This window comes from Hylobates moloch, unplaced genomic scaffold, assembly GCF_009828535.3.
Source record: "Hylobates moloch isolate HMO894 unplaced genomic scaffold, HMol_V3 SCAFFOLD_3, whole genome shotgun sequence".
NCBI classification, from domain to species: domain Eukaryota; kingdom Metazoa; phylum Chordata; class Mammalia; order Primates; family Hylobatidae; genus Hylobates; species Hylobates moloch.
Window position 1 is genome coordinate 109,212,393 of NW_026652278.1, and position 20,875 is coordinate 109,233,267.

Consider the following 20,875-nt stretch of genomic DNA (forward strand, 5'->3'; position numbering starts at 1 on the left):
AAATGTATATACAAATTTAATCATATAGTGTGTACTCTATCTTGTCCTGCTTATTTCTATCAGCATAATAATTTTGAGACTTGCCAATGTCATAGCATAGATCAAGAGTTTATTCTTTTTTATTGCTGAGTAACCCATAATTGGATAAATGTATCACAATTTGTTTATTCTTTCACTTGTTGATAAAAACATATATGCTACCAACATATACATTGGTAATACACATAAAGCTATTTTGAAAATTCTAACATAAGTCATATTTAGAGTTGGGAAATTCAACAAGCCCTGTGTCAATAACGGAGAGAAATACTAGGCAAAAAATCAATAAGAATGTTGACGTGAACAATTCAAGATCTGAGTAAGACAAGATCTGAACCAGACAATTAACCGACAAAATCACATTCCACAGAACTATAGGAAATTTTTTTATTATTTTTTGTTTAATTAAAAAGAACACGTAGACAATTCACCAAGAAAAACCACAACTTGGATCATAAAACTTACTTCAACAAATAACAAATTAATAAAATGATACAGTGTAATCTCTGACAACAACAAAATCAAACTAAAAATTAATAACAGAAGACAACACAAAAATATTCTTAACCGTGAACTTACAGAATAAACGTATAAATAGCTTTTGTGTCCAAGAAGCCTTAAAATGATTTTAAAAAGATAGAACTGAATGAAAAAAGCACAACATATGAAATATAGGTGATTTGGCTAAAGAAGTTATTTGAGGGAAACTTCTACTATGATATGATTACACTGGCAAAAAGAAAAGGTCTCAGATAAAAGTGTAAGTGTTTGATCAAGAATTCAGAAAAGCAGATGCGAAATTACCTAAAAGATGAGGAAGGATAGAAGTAATAAACTTAAGAGGAGAATTCAATGAAATTGAAAACAGAAAAACAATAGAGAAAAATCAATTAAGCACAGAGCTATTCTAAAAAAAAGTCAAAGTCTGTAAGCCACTTGCAAAACTAGCAGAAAGAAAAAAAAGATATGACATCTCTATTATCAGGATTCAAAAAGCAGACATGACTACAGATCCTGCAGCCATTAAAACATATGTAAGGAAATACTATGAAGAACTTTATACTGAAAATTAGACAGTTTAGAAGAAATTAACCTCTTCCGTAAGGCAACACGAAGTACCCAATTCAAACAAAGTGAAATAGAGATATTGAATAATCCTACAACCATCAAATAACTGAATTTGTAATTTATCAAATTATCAAGGCTGATCAACTTTGTATTTTTTTGAATAGCATTTTGCTTCATTAATTGTGCTTTCTTTTACCTCATTTTGCATCTGTTTTTCTGGATTCTTGGTCAGAACTTTATATTTTTCTGCAAAAAAAAATCTCTTTGCCCAAATATTCAAGAAAAATTAATAGCAATTTTACACAATATCTTCCAAAATACAGGTGAGGAAATTACACATACAAATTCATTTTATAAGCACAATATTACACTTATATGAAAATCATGCAAAGATAATGCTAAAAAAAGAAAACTACAGAATAATATCTCACATAAACACAGACACAAATATCTTAACAAAATATTATCAAACACAGTTCAGCATTCTATGAAACCAATTGTACACCATGAGCAAGTGTATACAAGGCTGCTTGAACATTTAATCAAATAACCTACCACATCAACAAGCTACAGAAGAAAATGCATATGACTATATGATGTGATGAATAAACATCTTTTGACGTAATGCAATATCAATTCATGATTGTTAAAAATCTAAAAAATGGAAGGGAACTTTCTCCCCTTGTTACAAGATCTTTATAAAATCTGCAGTCACCATTATACTGATTGGCACTAAAATGAATGACTTTCCCCTAAAATCAGGAAAATATCAAGCACATGTGATCTGATCACTCTTACTCAACATAGTGCTGAAAGATCAACCATAAAAATCAATCACATTTCTATGTACTGACAGGGAACATACAGAAACCAAAATTAAAGATAAAATGTCATTTACAATGACTACGATAAAAAATAAATATGTATAGTATTAGTCCATTTTCACACTGCTATAAAGACATATGTAAGATTCAGTAATTTATAAGGAGAGAGGTTTAATTTCCCTTCTGCACTGACCTAGGAGGTTCTCCATGAGGACTCCTCCCCTGCAGCAGTCTTTCACCAGGACATCCACATGTTTCCATACATCTTCTGAAATCTAGGCAGAGGTTCCCAAACCTCAATTTTCGATTTCTGTGCACCTGCAGGTCCAATACCATGTGGAAACCACCAAGGCTTGGGGTTTGCACCCTCTGAAGCAATGGCCCAAGCTGTCTCTTGGCTCCTTTCAGCCATGACTATAGCTGAAGTGGCTGAGACACGGCACCAAGTCCCGAGGTTGCACAGAGCAGCAGGGGCCCTGGGCCAGGCCCATGAAACCGTTTTTTCTCCTAGGCCTCCTGACTTGTGGTGGGAAAGGCTGTCACCAAGGTCTCTGACATGGCCTGGAGACATTTTCCCCATTGCCTTGGTAACTCACATTTGGCTACTCATTATTTATGCAAATTTCTGCAGCAGGCTTGAATTTCTCCTAGAAAATTGTTTTTTCTTTCCAATTGTCAGGCTGCAAATTTTCCAAACATTTATGCTCTGCTTGCCTCTTAAACATCAGCTTCTCTTTCATACCATCTCTTTGTGAATGCATAAAGCTAAATGCTTCCAGAATAATACAGGTCATGTTTTAAATGCTTTGCTGCTTAGACATTTCTTCTGCCAGATACTCTAAATCATCTCTCTCATGTTCAATGTTCCACAAATCTCCAGGGAAGGAGCAAAATGCTGCCAGTCTCTGTGCTAAAGCATAGCATGAGTGACCTTTACTCCATTTCCCAATAAATTTCTCATCTCCATCTGAGACCACCTCAGCCTGGACTTTATAGTTCACGTCACTATCAGCATTTTGGTCAAAACCATTTAGCCCCTAGGAAGTTCTAAACATTCCCACATCTTCCTGTCTTCTTCTGAGTCCTCCAAACTGTTCCAACCTGTGCCTATTACCCAGTTCCAAAGTCACTTCCACATTTTCAAGTATCTTTATAGCAGTAAGAAACTCTCTGTGATATCATTTTACTGTATCTGTTCATTCTCTCATTGCTATAAAGGTACTATCAAAGACTGGGTAATTTATAAAGGAAAGAGGTTTAATTGATTAATAGTTCCACATGCCTGGGGAGGCCTCATGAATCTCGCAATCATAGTGGAAGGGGAAGCAAGCACATCTCACTGGCAGCAGGCAAGAGAGAGCATGCAAAGGGGGAAGAGCCACTTATAAAACTCAGACCATGTGAGGACTCACTCGCTATCACGAGAACAGCATTGGGGGAAACTGCCCCTGTGATCCAATTACCCCCTACTAGGTCCCTCTCCTGACAGATGGGGATTACAAATTGTGATGAGATTTGGTTAGCCACACAGAATGAAACCATGTCACTTACATACTTAACAAAACATGCACAGGCCCAGTATGCTAATAACAAAATGACAAAAGGAATCAAATAAGATATGAACAAATGGAGAGCCACTACATACATGAATAGTGAAGCTCAACATAGTAAATATATCAATTTTCCTAAGTTGATCTGCAGATTTAATAAAATTCCTACCAAAATATTACCAAGAATTTGTGTGGACTTAAGTCTACTCTAAAATTTATATAGAAACATATAGGGCTTAGAAAGCTAAATCACTCATGACAATAAAAAAATGGAGTGGAAGAAATAAATCTACCAAATAATAAGGCTTACTATATAGCTTCAATAATCAGAACTATGTAATACTGGAAAAGAAATAGACAAATAGAACAATAAAACAAAATTGAAAAGGCTAGAAATTGATCCATACAACTACATTCCACTACTTTTTGAAAAAAATATAAATAAGGAATTTAATAGAGGAAGAATAGTCTTTTCAGCTATAGCAATTAGACATTCATAAACAAAAAATAAATAAAAATAAAAATAAAAAACTTTACCTAAATGTCATAACTTATGATAAAAAATTAGCTCAGAGTGAATAATAGAACTGAACGTAAACATAAAATTTTAACACACGTAAAAATAGAAAATCTTTGGAATCCAGTGTTATGCCAAATGTTCTTAGACTTGCCATCAAAAGGACAATAAAAATAATAAATTTCACTTTATGAAAAATGAAAATACCTTGATCTGTGAAAGTTTATGTGAAAAGGCTAAAAAGACAAGATTTACACTTGAAATAATATTTCCAACACATATTTTGGACAAAAGACAAGTATTGAAAATATATAAAGAACTCTCAAAACTGAATTTGGGAAAAAACAAACAAACGTTCCAATCATAAAATGGACCAAAGATATGAACAAGCATTTCAGGGAAGAAGATATACAGATGGCAAGTTTTCCTTGGAAAGATGTTCTCTGTCAGTACTCATTAGGAAATGCCAGTGAAAGACCACGATGAAAAACAATGTGTCTGATTATGTATTATTTTGTCTATTTCTCTGCTTATGTATGGTTATATATAATGAAAATGAATTACAGGAATGATACAAGAGATGGATAAGAGGAATTAGGATTATTTTGTTATTAAAAGGAGCTAGAAGAACTAGCACTAGCTAGGAGGTGTTATAGTGCTGTTTGGAAATAATTTGAATTTGTCATAAATGTATACTACAAACTATGGCATCCACTAACAATTTTTTAAGTAATAAAATGCTGATAAAGGAGAAAACATAGAATCATAATAATGCTCAATTAAAGCTACAAAAGGAAGAACAAGAGTGGGAGACACTACAGAAACAAAAAATCAGAGCAACAATTAGAAAATGTTACCTAATAGGATACATATTAACCCCAACATATCCGTAATTTTTTTGAACATCAATGGTTGTGCACCAATTAAAAGACTGTCAAAGTGGATCACGAAAAAAGACCCAATCATATGTTGCCTGCAAGAAACACATTGATGAAAAGTAGCTATTTTAATGGCATGCCTGTTAAAATAATACATAGAAACCAACCAGGAGGCAGACGGGACCCCCCAGCCCATCCCAGCTGCTCTACCAGAACTTGGCCAGACTGCTTCTGTAAGTTGGTCCCTGATTGGTCCCTCCTCACTGGGTGGAACCTCTCAACCAGGGCATCCCCATCCCTACCAGTGTTTCCTGGCTGATAGAGATTTGAAAACTTCGTGGGACAGAGTTCCTAGAGGGAGGGGTGAGCTGCTATCTTTGCTGCTTGGGTGACTTAGCCCTTCCAGCCCCCATGCATTGGAGTGCCCAAGCAAACTGAAGGCAGAAGCAGTATCCCAGCACAGCACAGCTGCTCTATGAAAGTGTGGCCAGAACGCTTGCTTTTTTTGTTTTATTTTGTTTTTGTTTTTTGAGACAGAGTTTCACTCTGTTGCCCAGGCTGGAGTGCAGTGGCGCAATCTTGGCTCACTGCAAGCTCCACTTCCCGGGTTCCCGCCATTCTCCTGCCTCAGCCTCCCCAGTAGCTGGAACTACAGGCGCCCACCACCACGCCCGGCTAATTTTTTTTTTTTTTGTATTTTTAGTGGAGATGAGGTTTCACCACGTTAGCCAAGATGGTCTCGATCTCCTGACCTCGTGATTTGCCCGCCTTGGCCTCCGAAAGTTCTGGGATTACAGGCGTGAGCCACCGCTCCCGGCCCAGAATGCTTCTTTAAGTGGGTCCCCAATCCTGTTCCTTCTGAATGGGTGAGACCTCCTATCTGGAGTCTTCAGCCACCTCTTTCTTCCAGGTGCGTTCAGGTCGACAACAGATCTGTAACTGCTTGGGACAAAGCTCCCAGAGGAAAGAGGCAGGCTGCTATCTTTGCTGCTTTGCTGCCTTTACTGGTGATACCTCCAGGTGCTGGAAAATTCAAGGTGACTAGGAACTGGAGGGTCCCCCAAGAAAATCACGGCAGCCCTACAGAATAGTGTCCTGACTATTAAAGAAAAAGAAAAAAAAGGTCAGCAACCTCAAGATTTAAGGTAGCTAAGCTCACAAAAATTAGAAAGGATCAGTGCAAGAATGCTGAAAACCCAAAAAGCCAGAGTGCCCTCTTTCCTCCAACTGACCACATCACCTCTCCAGCAAGAATTCAGAACTGAGCTGAAGCTGACATGGCTGAAAAGACATAGAATTCAAAATACGTATACAAGAAAATTCCACTGAGCTAAAGGAGCATGTTGTAACCCAATGCAAGGAAACTAAAAATCAGGATAAAACATTGCAGGAACTGACAGACAAAATAGCCAGTGTAGAGAAGAATGTAACCAACCTGACAGAGCTGAAAAACACACTGAAAGAATTTTATAATGCAATCACAAGTATTAACAGCAGAACAGACTAAATGGATGAAACAATCTCAGAGCCTGAAGACTGTATGAAATAAGACAGGCAGACAAGAATAGACAAGAAAGAATGAACCTGAATTAACAAAACTTATGACAAATATGGGATTGTGTAAAGAGACCAAATCCATGACTGATTGGAGTAACTGAAAAAGATGGGGATAATGGAACTAATTTGGGAAACATGTTTCACAATATCATCCATTGTAACTTCTCCAACCAAGCTAGACAGGCCAACATTCAAATTCAGAAAATGTAGAGAACCCTGGTAAGATACTCCACAAGAACATCATCCCCAAGACACATAATCATCAGATTGTACAAGGCAGACATGAAAAAAATATATATTTTAAGAGCAGCTAAAGAGAAAGGCCAAATCATCTACAAAGGGAAGCCCACAGACTAACTGCAGACCTCCCAATGAATATCCTACAATCAAAAAGAGATAGGAAGGCAATATTCTACATTCTTAAAAAAAAAGAAATTTCAACCCTGAATTTCATATCTGGCCAAATTAAGCTTCATATGCAAAGGAAAAATAAGATTATTTCCAGATAAGCAAATGCTGAGGGAACTCATTACCACCAGACCAACCTTACCAGAGCTCCAGAAGGAAGCATGAAATATGAAAAGAAAGGATTGTTACCAGCTACTACAAAAACACACTGAAGTACTGAGACCAATGACACTCTAAAGCAACCACATAAACAAGTCTGCACAATAACCAGCTAAAACAATGATGACAGGATCAAATCCACACATATCAATACTGACATTAAATGTAAATGGGCTAAATGGCCCAATGAAAAGACACAGAGTGGAAAACTAGATAAAGAACCAAGATGCATCAGTGTGTGGTCCTTAAGAGACCCATCTCACATGCAATGGCACACAAAAGGCTCAAAATAAAAGGATGAAGGAAAATCTATCAAGCAAATTTAAACTACCAAAAAGCAGGGGTTACAATCCTAGATTCTGACAACACAGACGTTATCCCAGCAAAGATTAAAAAAAAAAAAAGGGCATTGCATAATGGTAAAGCATTCAATTCAACAAGAGCTAACCATCCTAAGTAGATATGCATGCAATACAGGAGCAACTAGATTTATAAAGCAGGTTCTTATAGACCTTTAACAATAATAGTGGAGTCTTTAATATCCCACTGACAGTATTAGACAGATCATTGAGACAGAAAATTAACAAAGATATTCAGGACCTAAACTGAGCACTAGATCAAACGGAGCTGGTAGAAATCTGCAGAACTCTCAACCTCAAAACAACAGAATATACATTCTTTTCATTGTCATGTGACACTTACTCTAAAATCAATCACATAATCAAAAATAAAATACTACTAAATAAATGCAAAATAACTGAAATCATAACAGCTTCTTGAACCACAGCAAAATCAAATTAGATCTAAAGACTAAGAAATGCACTCAAAACCATACAATTACATGGAAATGGAATAACATGCTTCGGAATGACTTTTGGAAAAATAATGAAATTAAGGCAGAAATCGAGTTCCTTGAAACTAATGAGAACAAAAATACACTTGTACCAGAATCTCTAGGACACAGCTAAGGCATTGTTGAGAGAGAAATTTATAGCACTAATTATTTGCCCACATCAAAAAGTTAGAAAGATCTCAAATATTTTTTCTTTTCTTTTTTTTGAGACAGAGTCTCACTCTGTCACCCAAGCTTGAGTGCAATGGCGCGATCTCTGCTCCCCTCCACCTCCTGGGTTCAAATGATCCTCCTGCCTCAGCCTCCTGAGTAGCTGGGATTACAGGCATGTGCCACCACATCCAGCTAATTTTTGTATTTTTAGTAGAGACGGGTTTTCACCATGTTGGTCAGGCTGGTCTTGACCCCTGACCTCATGATCTGCCTGCCTCAGCCTCCCAAAGGGCTTGGATTACAGGAATGACAGAGGTTGCAGTGAGCTGAGATTGCCACTGCACTCCAGCCTGTGCGACGGGAGTGACACTCCATCTCAAAAAAAAAAAAGAAAAAAAGAAAGAAAGATCTCAAGTTAACAATCTAACATTACAACTAAAAGAATTGGAGAACCAAGAGCAAACACATCCCAAAGGTATAAAAAGACAAGAAATAATCAAAATCAGAGCTGAACTGAAGGTGACAGACACACACACACACATACACACACAAAAAAACAAAAACAACAACAACAACAAAAAAACATTTAAAAGATCCATGGAACCAGCAGCTGTTTTTTTCTTTGGGGGGGTGGGGGATCGGGGGAAGATAGACTGCTAGCTAGACTAACAGACAAGAGAAAGAGAGATTTAAATAAACACAATCAGAGACAATAAGGAGCATATTACCACTAACCCCACAGAAATACAACCATCAGAGAATATTATAAACACCTGTATGCATATAAACTAGAAAATCTGGAAGAAATAAATAAGTCTCTGAACATATACAACCTCTCAATACTGAATCAGGAAAAAATTGAATCCTTGAACAAACTGATAATGAACTCTGAAATTGAGGCAGTAATAAATAGCCTACCAACCAAAATAAGTTCAGGACCAGATGGATTCACAGCTGAATTCCATTAGCTATACAAAAAAAAAAAAAAAAAAAAAAAAGAATTTGTACTATTTCTACTGAAACTTTTCCAAAAATTAAAAAGGAGGGACCCTCCCTAACTCATTTTATGAGGCCAGCATCATCCTGATATCAAAACCCGGCAGAGACACAATAGGTTTAAAGAAACACACACACACACACACACACACACACACACACACACACGGCCAGTATCTTTGATGAACATCGATGCAAAAATCCTGAAAGAAATACTAGCAAAACGTATCTAGCAGCACATCAAAAACCTAATTAACCATTATCAAGTAGGATTCATCCCTGGAATGCATGGTTGGTTCAACATACACAAATCAATAAATGTGATTCATCACTTAAACAGAACTAAACAAAAAACACACAGTTATCTCAATAGATGCAGAGAAGTCTTTTGATAAAATTCCATATCCTTCATGTTAAAAACTCTCAATAAACTAGGTATTGAAAGAACATACCTGAAAATAGTAAGAGCCATATATAAAAAAAACACAGCCAACATCATGCCAAAGGAGCAAAAGCTGGACGCATTCCACTTAAAAAACAGCACAAGACAAGGATGCCACTAGACATCAAGATGTCCACATAGACAAGGATGTCCACATAGACAAGGATGCCACAAGACAACTAGATGTCCACATATTAAACACATGAACCCACATACAGACCTTACACCACTTACAGAATTGACTCAAAATGGAGCACAGACTTAATGTAAACATAACATGTTAAAATTTCTTGAATATAGTATAGGAAAAAATCTCCATGACTTTGGGTTTTATGATTTTTTGGATGTAACACCAAAGGCACAATCCGTGAACACATGATTTGATAAGCTCAACTTGATTAAAATGAAAAACTTTTTCTCCATGAAAGGCAATGTCAAAAGAATAAAAAGATAAGCCACTGACTGGTAGAAAATATTTTCAGAAGACCTATTCAATAAAGAACCTCTGTTTTCTGAATCCCTTTGTCTCCCCAAAATTTGTATGTTAAAAATCTTAACCCTCAAGGTGATGGTAGTAGGAGCTGGGACCCTTCAGGAGGTGATTAGGTCATGAAGATGAAGTTCTCCTAAATCAGGGTAATTCCCTTATAAAAGAGACACCAGAGAGCTCATTCATCCTTTCCACCACGTGAGAACAAACACTTACAGTGGTTAAAATAAGGACTAGGGAAAACACTGTATGCTGGCAAGAAGATAGAGAAACTGGAGTAATTATATAATGCAGTTAGGAGTATAAAATGGTTTAGGAAAATAGCTTGGCAGGTGTAAATCCTTTATGACTTTAGAAAAATTATTTTGAATTTTAAATATTATCTCAGTATTAATGGTTAATAGATCATTGTTATGATTATGCCTCTACAGGCCTTCAAGACTGAACTTTTTTTTTTCTGAATAAGTTGCATAAGATACAAATGCAACTGGCAAATGCCCTGACTTGACTAACTGGTTATTTTGACAGTGCCCTCCAGCTTTTTATGCTTTTAGTTGATTTCCTTGGCAACATGGCATCATGACATATTTTCATCTCATGTGCCTTCCCTTTGGAAGGACATGTTGATCTGAATATTTGTTTACTTCTTTTCATCAAATCCTAATAGTCCTCTTAGATTCAAATATCACTACATGACAGAGGAACCTGTGATATTTATTACGTAAATGTATACGTTCTATGAATATATGTGACATGTTAGCACTCCTTAAATAAATAAGCCATATCTTAATTAGTATAAACATCTATTCAGAATTCAGTGAAGGAGAGTTGTAACTGATGGTGTTTTCAAGCCATGTACCATCCAATTGGGTGAGTTACATTAGATAACCCCTAAACTACATTATATACAAATATACATTTATATGTAACACACAGTCAACAGACCTTTTAGAAGTTAGTGAAACAGATTATCAGAAATGATGGGAAAAATTGTCATTTCTTCAGAACAGAAAATATATTGTTATTATTTATATTTTCACAGACTGGTTTGCAAACTCTTAATGATTAGCCATAAAGATAAATTTTGTGGAAGAAGGCAAGGTTTATTGGACTTCATCTGTTATCTAGGCAGGTATCAGATATTTATCCATAATTTTATACTATAGCAAACATTTCTTTATTATATGTTAATTTTACTTACTTCCATTTTCAGATCAGGACTCTATTTGTTGGCTGGATAAAATTACTTCAAAAACAATATTGTTTATAAACTTTTGGTCCTATATAAAAGTAATTATACAAAAAAATTTCAATCATGTTATAAATATGATCTATCTATTCAGAGCCTTTAAAGCATATTTTTTCATTATAACTACCCATAGTAATTGAAATATTTCTTTATTGCAAAAGAATCATAAAAACTATTCCTGTAAAAATTACTTAAGTATTGTTATCTTAGTCAAAATAGCATATATAATTATTATATTATGTATTTACGTAATTATAATTCATTCTGTGGCAGCCCCTAAAATCTATCTCTGCCCAAGAATACAGGCAGTGAAGAATTTCTGTCCTTTGTGCCTCTAAGAGTAATAAAACTTCTTTATTATAAGCCATCTTGAAACATATACTTTGTCTGATTGAAAAACCTTAGTTCCTTAGTTTAGCTAATGAAAATGTTCTCATTAATTATCAAGAGAAACTATGTAAGCATGTTCATAAACAGAATAACAGCACTGATTCAGTGTTATATTAATAGCATGTAATAAGGTGTGTAACCAGCAATGTAAATTATGTGGTATGTAATAATTTTATACATTATAAAATGGTGTTAAACAGAGCGTACTAACATTTCTTCCCAATGATTAATTTGACAAGCGTATCACAATTGCCCTGTCATCTGCTCACCTACTGTTCATGACAGGTCTCTGACACCAACTCATAATTGCTTGGGAAAAATTAGCATTTGGCCTTTAGCAGCCAAACTCAACTAGACTTATAAATGAAAGTTACTGCTCCAGAGTTGATATTTTTTTCAAGGTTAGATAAACAAAATGTAATAAAATTAGTTTGTAAGTAGAATGCGTAAGTGCATACCTGCATTGGAACGAAAACTCATAAAACAGATATATGTCAAGCATGCCTCCAGAGTTATAAAAAATACACAGTTTGTTGGTTTATTTATAATATATCCACTATGGAAATAATTTCATATGGTTATCTTTGTAATTTTCCATTTACAAATTACAAATCCAATTACCACTTTAAAACTTCACCTCCCACTGGAAACATTGTATACTTTTCTTTAATGACATAGTCCTATAATGCTAATTTTTACTTGTAATTCTAAGTTGTGAATTTTTTCTTTTATAAAAATGGATTTGTACTCACTTTGGCAGCACGTATGCTAAAATTGGAATGGTACAGAGAAGATTAGCATGGTGTCTGTGCAAGGATGCCTCCTCGCAAATTCATGAAGTGTTCAATATTTTCAAGAAAATGGCCATACTGCTCGAAGAAATTTATAGATTCGATGCTATTCTTCTTCATTATTTTTATCTTTTTTTCTTTATTCAACTTTCTGTGAACTCAACTGTTTAAAATTTGATGCTTTAAATTATGGTCTACTGGTCATTCTTGAACTATGTGTCAATTATCCTCTAGTTTCCACTTCAGATGCAACCTGTAATTTTTATATGAAATATTCTTATCAATAATTGTAAGGTTCTAAATATTTTCAAACTTTATCATGCTTTTTCTTTTTTAGTTATATAATTTCCTTTCTGTATTTTTACATAATAGATATTTAATATGATTTTTCGTATTATTTTTGCTCAGAGAAGTTGTCAATACACTATTTTTATTTCACTTTGATTGGAGCTTGCTGCTTGGCCTGACACTTAGGCAAATTTCACAAATGTCACATTTGACTTGGAAAAAATTGGCTTTTTTTGCATTTATAGTGGGATATTCTACACATAATAAGCTGCAAGATAAGTCAAAAGTTTACCTCTTTTTGGTGGCTATAAATCTATTCCTTCTATCTCTGACATTGGGGAGGACAGTTGACTTATGGCCTCTGCTGCTATCCTTCATCCACCACTGCATTTGTGCCAAAGCCACAATTCCTCCAGGAGGCTTCCAGGCAATGCCTGACCTATTCCTGTATTATGTTGACTTCCTCTACTGCACAACTTTGGCTTGAGAACTGCATTGGTTTCCTAGGGCTGCTGTAACAATTATCAAAACGAGAGTGGCTTAAAACCATTGAAATTCATTCTAATAGATGTTAGATGAAGAAGTCTGAAATAAGTCACACTGGGCTGATATCAAGAAGTCATCAGAGCCATTCTTCCTCCAGAGGCTCTAGGAAAGAATCCATCCCTTGCTTATTCTAGCTTCTGGTGACTGCAGCATTTCTTGACACTTCTGGCTGCATCACTCCAATCTCAGTCTCATTGGTCATTTGCTTTCTCCTCTTGTGTGTGTGTCTTCTCCTTTTTCTGTCTGTGTGAAATCCTCCCTCCTCCTCTTTCTCAGGAAGATACTTACTAATTTCATTACACAAGATAGTACCTTTATCTTAAAATCCCTAATTTAATCTTATATTTTACCAAACAAAACTATATTCTTAGGCCCTGGTAACTGGGACCTGATATCCTTGGGGCACTTTTTCAGCCGACCACATGGGCTCCATTTTAGCATGGACACAATCTTCTTGAAGCTACACTTCAGTATAAGGCAGTGACTCTCCACTCCTCCTTTCTTTATTCACTCCTTTCACAGTTGGCAGATATGCATTGCCATCCGAAGATTCCTCCAGCTTACTTCCTTTACCCTTGCTAGACATTTTCCTCTGTTAATATTCTGCTGGTAGAGTATAGATTTTCTTAACCATTACCACTGGTCTACCCAACAACTGGCACTAAAAGCACGTTAGTGGTGTGGCCAGAGTAGCAGAGATGGAGATTAGATATAGGCTGGGAGAATGGACTCCCACTTGTGAAGTTAATTGTACTTCTCAATACCTAGCCACTTAGCAACAAAGACAAGGGCTGAGTAGCTAATATGGCATTATTAATTGAGTAGACAAAAAAAAAGCTTGTTAATAAGTTGAATTCATTTGGAATTTTCCACCTGAAAGGTTTAACATTTTATTCTCATGAGATAGATATCTATTCTGGCTCAGGGTTTACAATTTCAGCCCACAAATGTTCACCCAACACCATTTTCCATGTGATTATCAAATTTCTAATTCACAGGTATGGAACCTCATAGAGGAGAGCATCTAACCAGGGACCCACCTGACTGTGAATAAAGTGCAGGATTTGCATAGTGTCTGGAATAATAGACATTCAACAATTATTTGCTAAATTAATGAATTATGTCTTTTTTATTCATGTAATGTAATGTTATTAAGAGTGTTTATTGGCATAGAAAGTTAAATATAGCTCACTTTTGTTGACTCCAGGATTTATGCCATTTAATTTCCTATCTAAAAATGATTTTCCATTTTATAACTGAGAAAAAATGAGAACAAAGAGCTTATATTAATTCCCTAATTCAAATAGCTATTAGATGTAAGACTAGGTTTATAATACAAGTTGTTTGATTATAAGACCTCTCCGTTTACCCAAAACTTCCTATAGAAAACTTCATGAGCCTTTATCAGGTAGAAATTGAGACCAAACAGTAACATATGCAATTTGTGGTGAATTATTCCATTTAGAGATATTCTTTGAAAATTCAGGCTTCTTCAGTATGTTAGGAAAATTTTAAATAATGGGACTGACAGTAGTGACATTCCTAACATCATAATAAACAGAATCTTCAAGTGGAAATGAAAAAATATGATAAATAATTGCAAAAGAATTGTGATTATGAAGTTTTATAACTCTGGCCCAGGTAATTGGTCTTAGGACAATATTGTCTAAAAACAAACTTGATATTGAAGAAGTTATAATATAGTATAATTTCCAAACAACTAAAATTGTTTCATGCAGCCTAGAACATTTTTTCATGTAAAATTTCTAATTTAACAATGCATTTTTGAAAAAGGCTAAGGAAGACTAAATTGTCAAGTGACCACATTGTTTCACCTAGCATTCTATCAGGTAGCGTGTACTTACTACACATTTAGATATTGTCTAAACATACCACAGTAGAGATAATGTTTCATAAATAAGCTAGACTGCCTCTTGTAGCACTATTCCTCCCCCGACAATGTTTCCCCAAATAGATTTATAATTATTTATTAGGTTGGTGCAAAAGTAATTGCATTTTTTGCCATTAAAAGTAATGTAATAAAAATGTAAATAATATAAGTAATATAAAATACAAAAATAAAATATAAATAAATATAAATAAATACTATACATATATAAATAAAATATACAAATATAATAATGTAATAAAGTAATAAAAGCTAGGTTAATGAGTTTAAACATTGTCTTTACCACAGAATATTTCAGAGCCTATAAAATAAGAGTATGTGTATATCTGTGTATATATACACATTTAGATGTACAATTATATCTATAAATATAAGTATATAACTATAAAATTATATGACCACATATTATATATAGTAATAATGAATAATAAAATTTACAAATAAATTTCATAAAATAGTATCTGTACTGGTCATTTAGAAGTCAAAAGGTCAAAATGAATTATAATTTTAAAACACTATATACTTTATGTTTTATATTTTGTAGTTTTATAATTATAAAATACTCATTTAAGCAAAATGCTTTCATTTTGTAAAGGAAAAATATCTTCCCTAAACGTATTTTATATAAAACAACTATGTGTACTTCTTAGCCTCTTTCCTGCAGTCAGTGCTCTGATCTACCAGGATGTTTGTTTAGTATTTGTATATTTAGGTTGCACTTTTTCTATCTGCAAGTATTTTTTAGAGCAATTATAGTCACAGTCCTCTTGTCTTCTCAGTTGTTCTTAGACTGTACTTGCTCAACAAAATATGTTTGGTAGCAACCAAGTATGCAGTTTCCCAGCAAGTTCTGTAGCTCTCAGGTGGCTAGGTACCTTGCCAAGAGCAGCAGGTGACCCAATGTTGCCCTCCCTCCAGAGAATTCTCCTAGCACTCTAGTGCAAAAATTATCTGTTATTCAGTGACTGAAGCCTCTCCTTCTCCAATGAGCTCTGAATCTTAGAGTTGGTGGGGCCTCTTCCAAATTTATTCCACTCCATTGTACTCTTTGTCAGAGCTAGAGCTAATGGCTGTCCCCTATATTTGTAATCCTTGCATGTCTTAGTGTTTTCGATGTCCCTTTACATGGTCAATCTCCTTTTACTAATTAATAATCCTTACTTTTAAAATTATTTTTTCAGATTTCTGCCTGGACCATAACTAATACAAAATTAAACATAGTTGCTCAATATTGTTAAATTCTTCTCTACTTGAATTCCTAGGCAAGCATTTAAATAAAAATTTTTATCACTGAGAACATTTGCTGGCTGTCATAGCAGAAATTAATTATTGACTGGGGATTATTTGAAGAACCAGTAGTTTCCTTTATCTATAAGACAAATCCTCTGTCATTGCCATACTCAGCGCACCAACACTTTCTTGCATGTCATGTGCTATTCTATGACATATGGTACCATCACTGACACCAGTATTTCAGATTGACTGCAAGTTTGTTTCAACTGTGTTTTAATATCAGTTAAAAACACCACAAGAGAATTCAGGATAGATGTGGGTTGTTCATTTCCCTTGTTAAGTGGTAAGGTAGGAGATTGGGGAAAGATACTTGGAAAAAGGGAAGCATACGATCTTCTGGGCCACCTTAGGTGCAAAACAGTTTGAGAACAATTAACAGAATAATTTTGATAATCCTATAACAGAGTACATGTATTCTATGTGAATTCTGAGTTCTAAAAAATCTTAAAATAATCAGGGCTTATTGGAAAAATAAGGTTGAACCAATCCACTTGAACCTAGTACAACTCAGAAATAAATACACACACACACGCACACACACACACACACACACACACACATACACACACAAAAATTAGCAAGGGCAACAATAACAAAAACACTGAGAAGTTTGAGAAGTAACTCCGTTAGCCAAGGCAGGAAGCTCACTATAGCTATAGATTTCCTATAGGGATAGAAAAAATTGTGCCCTCCAAAATGAAAAATTAAGTAGAAATACTAGCTTGCGGACCCTGAGATAATGCAGATGTAACTGAGCCTCTAAGCACTAGAAGAAGTATTAACAAGCTAGGAGCCTAAAAATATTCCAAGGCTAGAGATGTGCACCTTTAAGGATAATCTGTTACAGGCATTCATTTTATTTTATTTTTTTTAAAGAAAGAAAATAAGGATTCTCTCTGGGCAGTAGCCAAGCTTTCTCCTTTTCTGCTAAAGATTTTTAGTTTAATTTATGATAATCTGGCTCTCTTTACTATAGAAAATAGTTCATATTCCAACATATGTTCACTTCATTCAAGATAATTTCCCCATTTTTCAATTGCTGATAAGTTAGTTGGTATTTTAGAAACATGGCAGAATACAAGCGTGAGCCACTCCAGCCTGGGCGACAGAGCGAGACTCCGTCTCAAAAAAAAAAAAAAAAAAAAAAAGAAACATGGCAGAATATAATATATATGAAAGTTGAATACCGAGAAATTGAATTCCTTCAAATTCTCTGCTTAGTTAACTTTTTGACAGCTTTGTGTTATTCCTAGAGATACTCACACCTCAGTTGGAAGTCTAATGGCTTATACTATTGATTACTATATCATTTTGTATACTGTGAGGGAAGACTCATGGTAGAAATTTATGTGGAACATAAATGCAAAACTTGATATATAAACCATACGGATAGGACAAATATGTTAACCATGTTTCTTTGTCTTTAACTAATTAAAAGATTACAGCAATAATCTTCCGTTTAAACCATAATAAATATGTTGTATCCCATGGATTTTATTCAATATTTTTAGATGAGGGAATGGAAGAAGGAGGGAAGGATTTAAAGAATGAAAAATTTTACAGTTTGTTTCTTTCTCTCTTGAAAAAAATTTTTAAATCAGAATTCCCAACTCTTAGAATACCTATAAACTAAAGTATATATAGACATACATTTTTTAAATGAATTTGGGATATGGAAAATCATATATACACTAGTTGTAAGAGAAAATATTTGAGATATGAGTAATTTTATTAAGTTTATTTTAGTTACTTCCAAAATAATGGAAAAGGAAACCTCTTAGAAGTTGCTCTTGGAGATATTCTATGATTTTTGACAATCTGTAGAACATATCAGAATGAACTAATTATGTGTGGGATTAAAGAGTCCCACATTCATTATAAAAAGCCAATCCTTATTAAAATATCAAGACTAATAAGCTGGTTAAAATTGGCATTTAATAAGAAAATGCCATCAGTCCCTACTATAGACAGTTGTGATTCTAGGATTGCAACATATCTGGATAACTTCCTTATAAATCATTTTAATCATTGGATAATTAATTTTTAAATAAAACTTTTAGACAATTGATTAGAAGATTGAGTATATCATCATTTATTTGAACTTACTCTTGAATAGTCTTTGTATTTATGAAACTTATATATGTTACATTATGAACAATTTTATATATTGTGTATGCTGTCTCTCCAAGAGGGAAATAGAATGTATGTCTAACATTAATGGTAACCCCAGTAACAGCTTGGAAATATATTTATTATAATATTATAAGATTAACTCAGTGTCCTGAACAAGACAGAAATGCGTTGCTTGGATTCTTTCAAACACCTACGTAAAATTAAACATACATTCCAGTCACATTAGAAAAATATCAAAAACTAAGTCAGAAAAACTTAAGAAAGTACAATTAAACATATATCACAACTGAGTGAGAAAGGGAGAACTCTCTGAGCAGCCTATATCTTCAACGTAATTTTCATTTTTATTTATATTTTTTATTTTGTGTGCTTTTTTTCTTTTTCACCTCATCATTTGAATTAAAAAGGCTACATAACAAATGAGCTATTCAACTAGAAGGCATCACAATATTCACATCAAAAAAATGGTATTATTGAATGAATATCTACTGGATATATTTATCGATTAACAATATTCACACTTGCCAAAAAACCCGTTTCTCAGTTAAAGCTTTTATTTGGTAAATATGTATGCATTGATATAACCATTAATAAAATTTGTGACGTAATAACAATGTATAATTTATTTTTAAAATTGTAATCGACAAATGCAGATTATATGTATTTATTGTGTACATGTTGTTTTGAAATATATACACTGTGAAACAGCAAAATCGAGCTAATTGAGATGCATTTTCTCACATACTTATTTTTGTGGTGAGACCACTTAAAATCTATTTTCTTAGCAATTTTCAAAAATACAATACATTTTTATTAACTCTAGTCACCATATTGTACAATATGTCTCCTGAATTTATTCCTCCTATAGCACTGAAATTTTTTATATTTTGGCCCACATCTCATCAGTCTCCTTCCCGTCCCCCAACTCCTAGTAACCACCATTCTACTCTCTACTTGTGTGAGTTCAACTTTTTTACACTACTCATGTAAATGAGACCATGTGATATTTGCCTTTCTGTGCCTGTCTCATGTCACTCAACACAGTGTCTCCCATGTTCATCCACATTGTCATAAATGACAGACCTTTTTTCTTCTTTAAGGCTGAATAGTATTCAATTGTGTATATATAATACATTTCCTTTATCCATTTATTTGTTGATAGATACTTAATTTGATTACCTATCTTGGCTACTATGAGTAACATGGTAATGAACATGGAAATCCAGTTAACTCCTTGACATACTGATTTCAATTTCTTTAAATATATACTCTGTAATGGGATTGCTATATCTTCTGGCAGTCCTATTTTCAGTATTTTGAGGAAGCTCCATACCATTTTCCATAATGGCTGTATTAATTTTCATTCCCACTAACAGCATGCAAGTTTTCTCTTTTCTTTGCATGGTTGCTATTAGCTATCTTTCACCTTTTTGAGAAAAATCATTCTAACAGGTAAAGGGTGCTATCTCATTTTGGATTTAATTTGCATTTCTCTGATAATTAGTGATGTGGAGTATCATGTTGGTCATTTGTATGTCTCATTTTGGGAAGTTTCTATCGATGTCCTTTGCTCATTTTTAAAATCTGGTTATTTGTGTTCTTGTTATTGAGTTATTTGAGCTCTTTATATATATTTGGATATTAATGCCTTATCAGATGTATAGTAGGCAAATATTTTTTTCCATTCCATAGGTTGTGTCTTCACTCTGTTAATTTTTTCTTTTGTTATGCAGAGCTTCTTAATTTGATGTAATTCAATTTTTCCACTTTTGTTTTTGATGCCTGTGTTTTTGAGGTCTTATTCAAAATACATTTTTTTTTTTTTTTTTTTTTGAGACCTCCTTCGCCAGGTGGTGCAGTGGGATCTCTCAACCGCCTCCGGTGATTACAAGCGTGAGCCACCGCGCCCGGCCCACATCCCAGTTTTATGAAGTGTTTCCCTTAGGTTTTCTTCTGGTGGTTTCATAGTTTCAGGCTTTACATTAAACCATTTAATTCATTTTTATTTGATTTTCACATATGGTAAGAAATAGGGGTCTACTTTAATTTTTATCCATGTGGATATCCAGTTTTTCCAACACCATTTGTGGAAGAAACTGTCCTCTTGCCAATATGTGCTTTGGGCACCTTTGTCAAAAGTTAGTGAGCTGTAAATGCATGGATGTATTTATGTGTTCTCTACTCTGTCCCATTGGTCTATGTGTCTGTTTTTACACCAAATAACACGTTGTTTTATAGCTTTGTAGTATATTTTAAAATTAGGTAATATGCTGTCTCTAGCTTTGTTCTTTTTGCTTAAGATTGCTTTTGCTATCTAAGGGTTTCTTTGTTTTGTTTTGTTT

At 34.2% G+C, this 20,875-nt stretch overlaps 1 non-coding gene across 1 annotated transcript; it reads left to right on the forward strand.

Annotated features, from left to right (window-relative positions):
• The first annotated feature begins 12,317 nt into the window (after positions 1-12,317).
• Positions 12,318-12,427, forward strand: LOC116466145 (U6 spliceosomal RNA). The gene has a single exon (XR_004247397.1). It is a non-coding gene; the product is annotated as a U6 spliceosomal RNA (small nuclear RNA).
• The last annotated feature ends 8,448 nt before the right edge of the window (positions 12,428-20,875 follow it).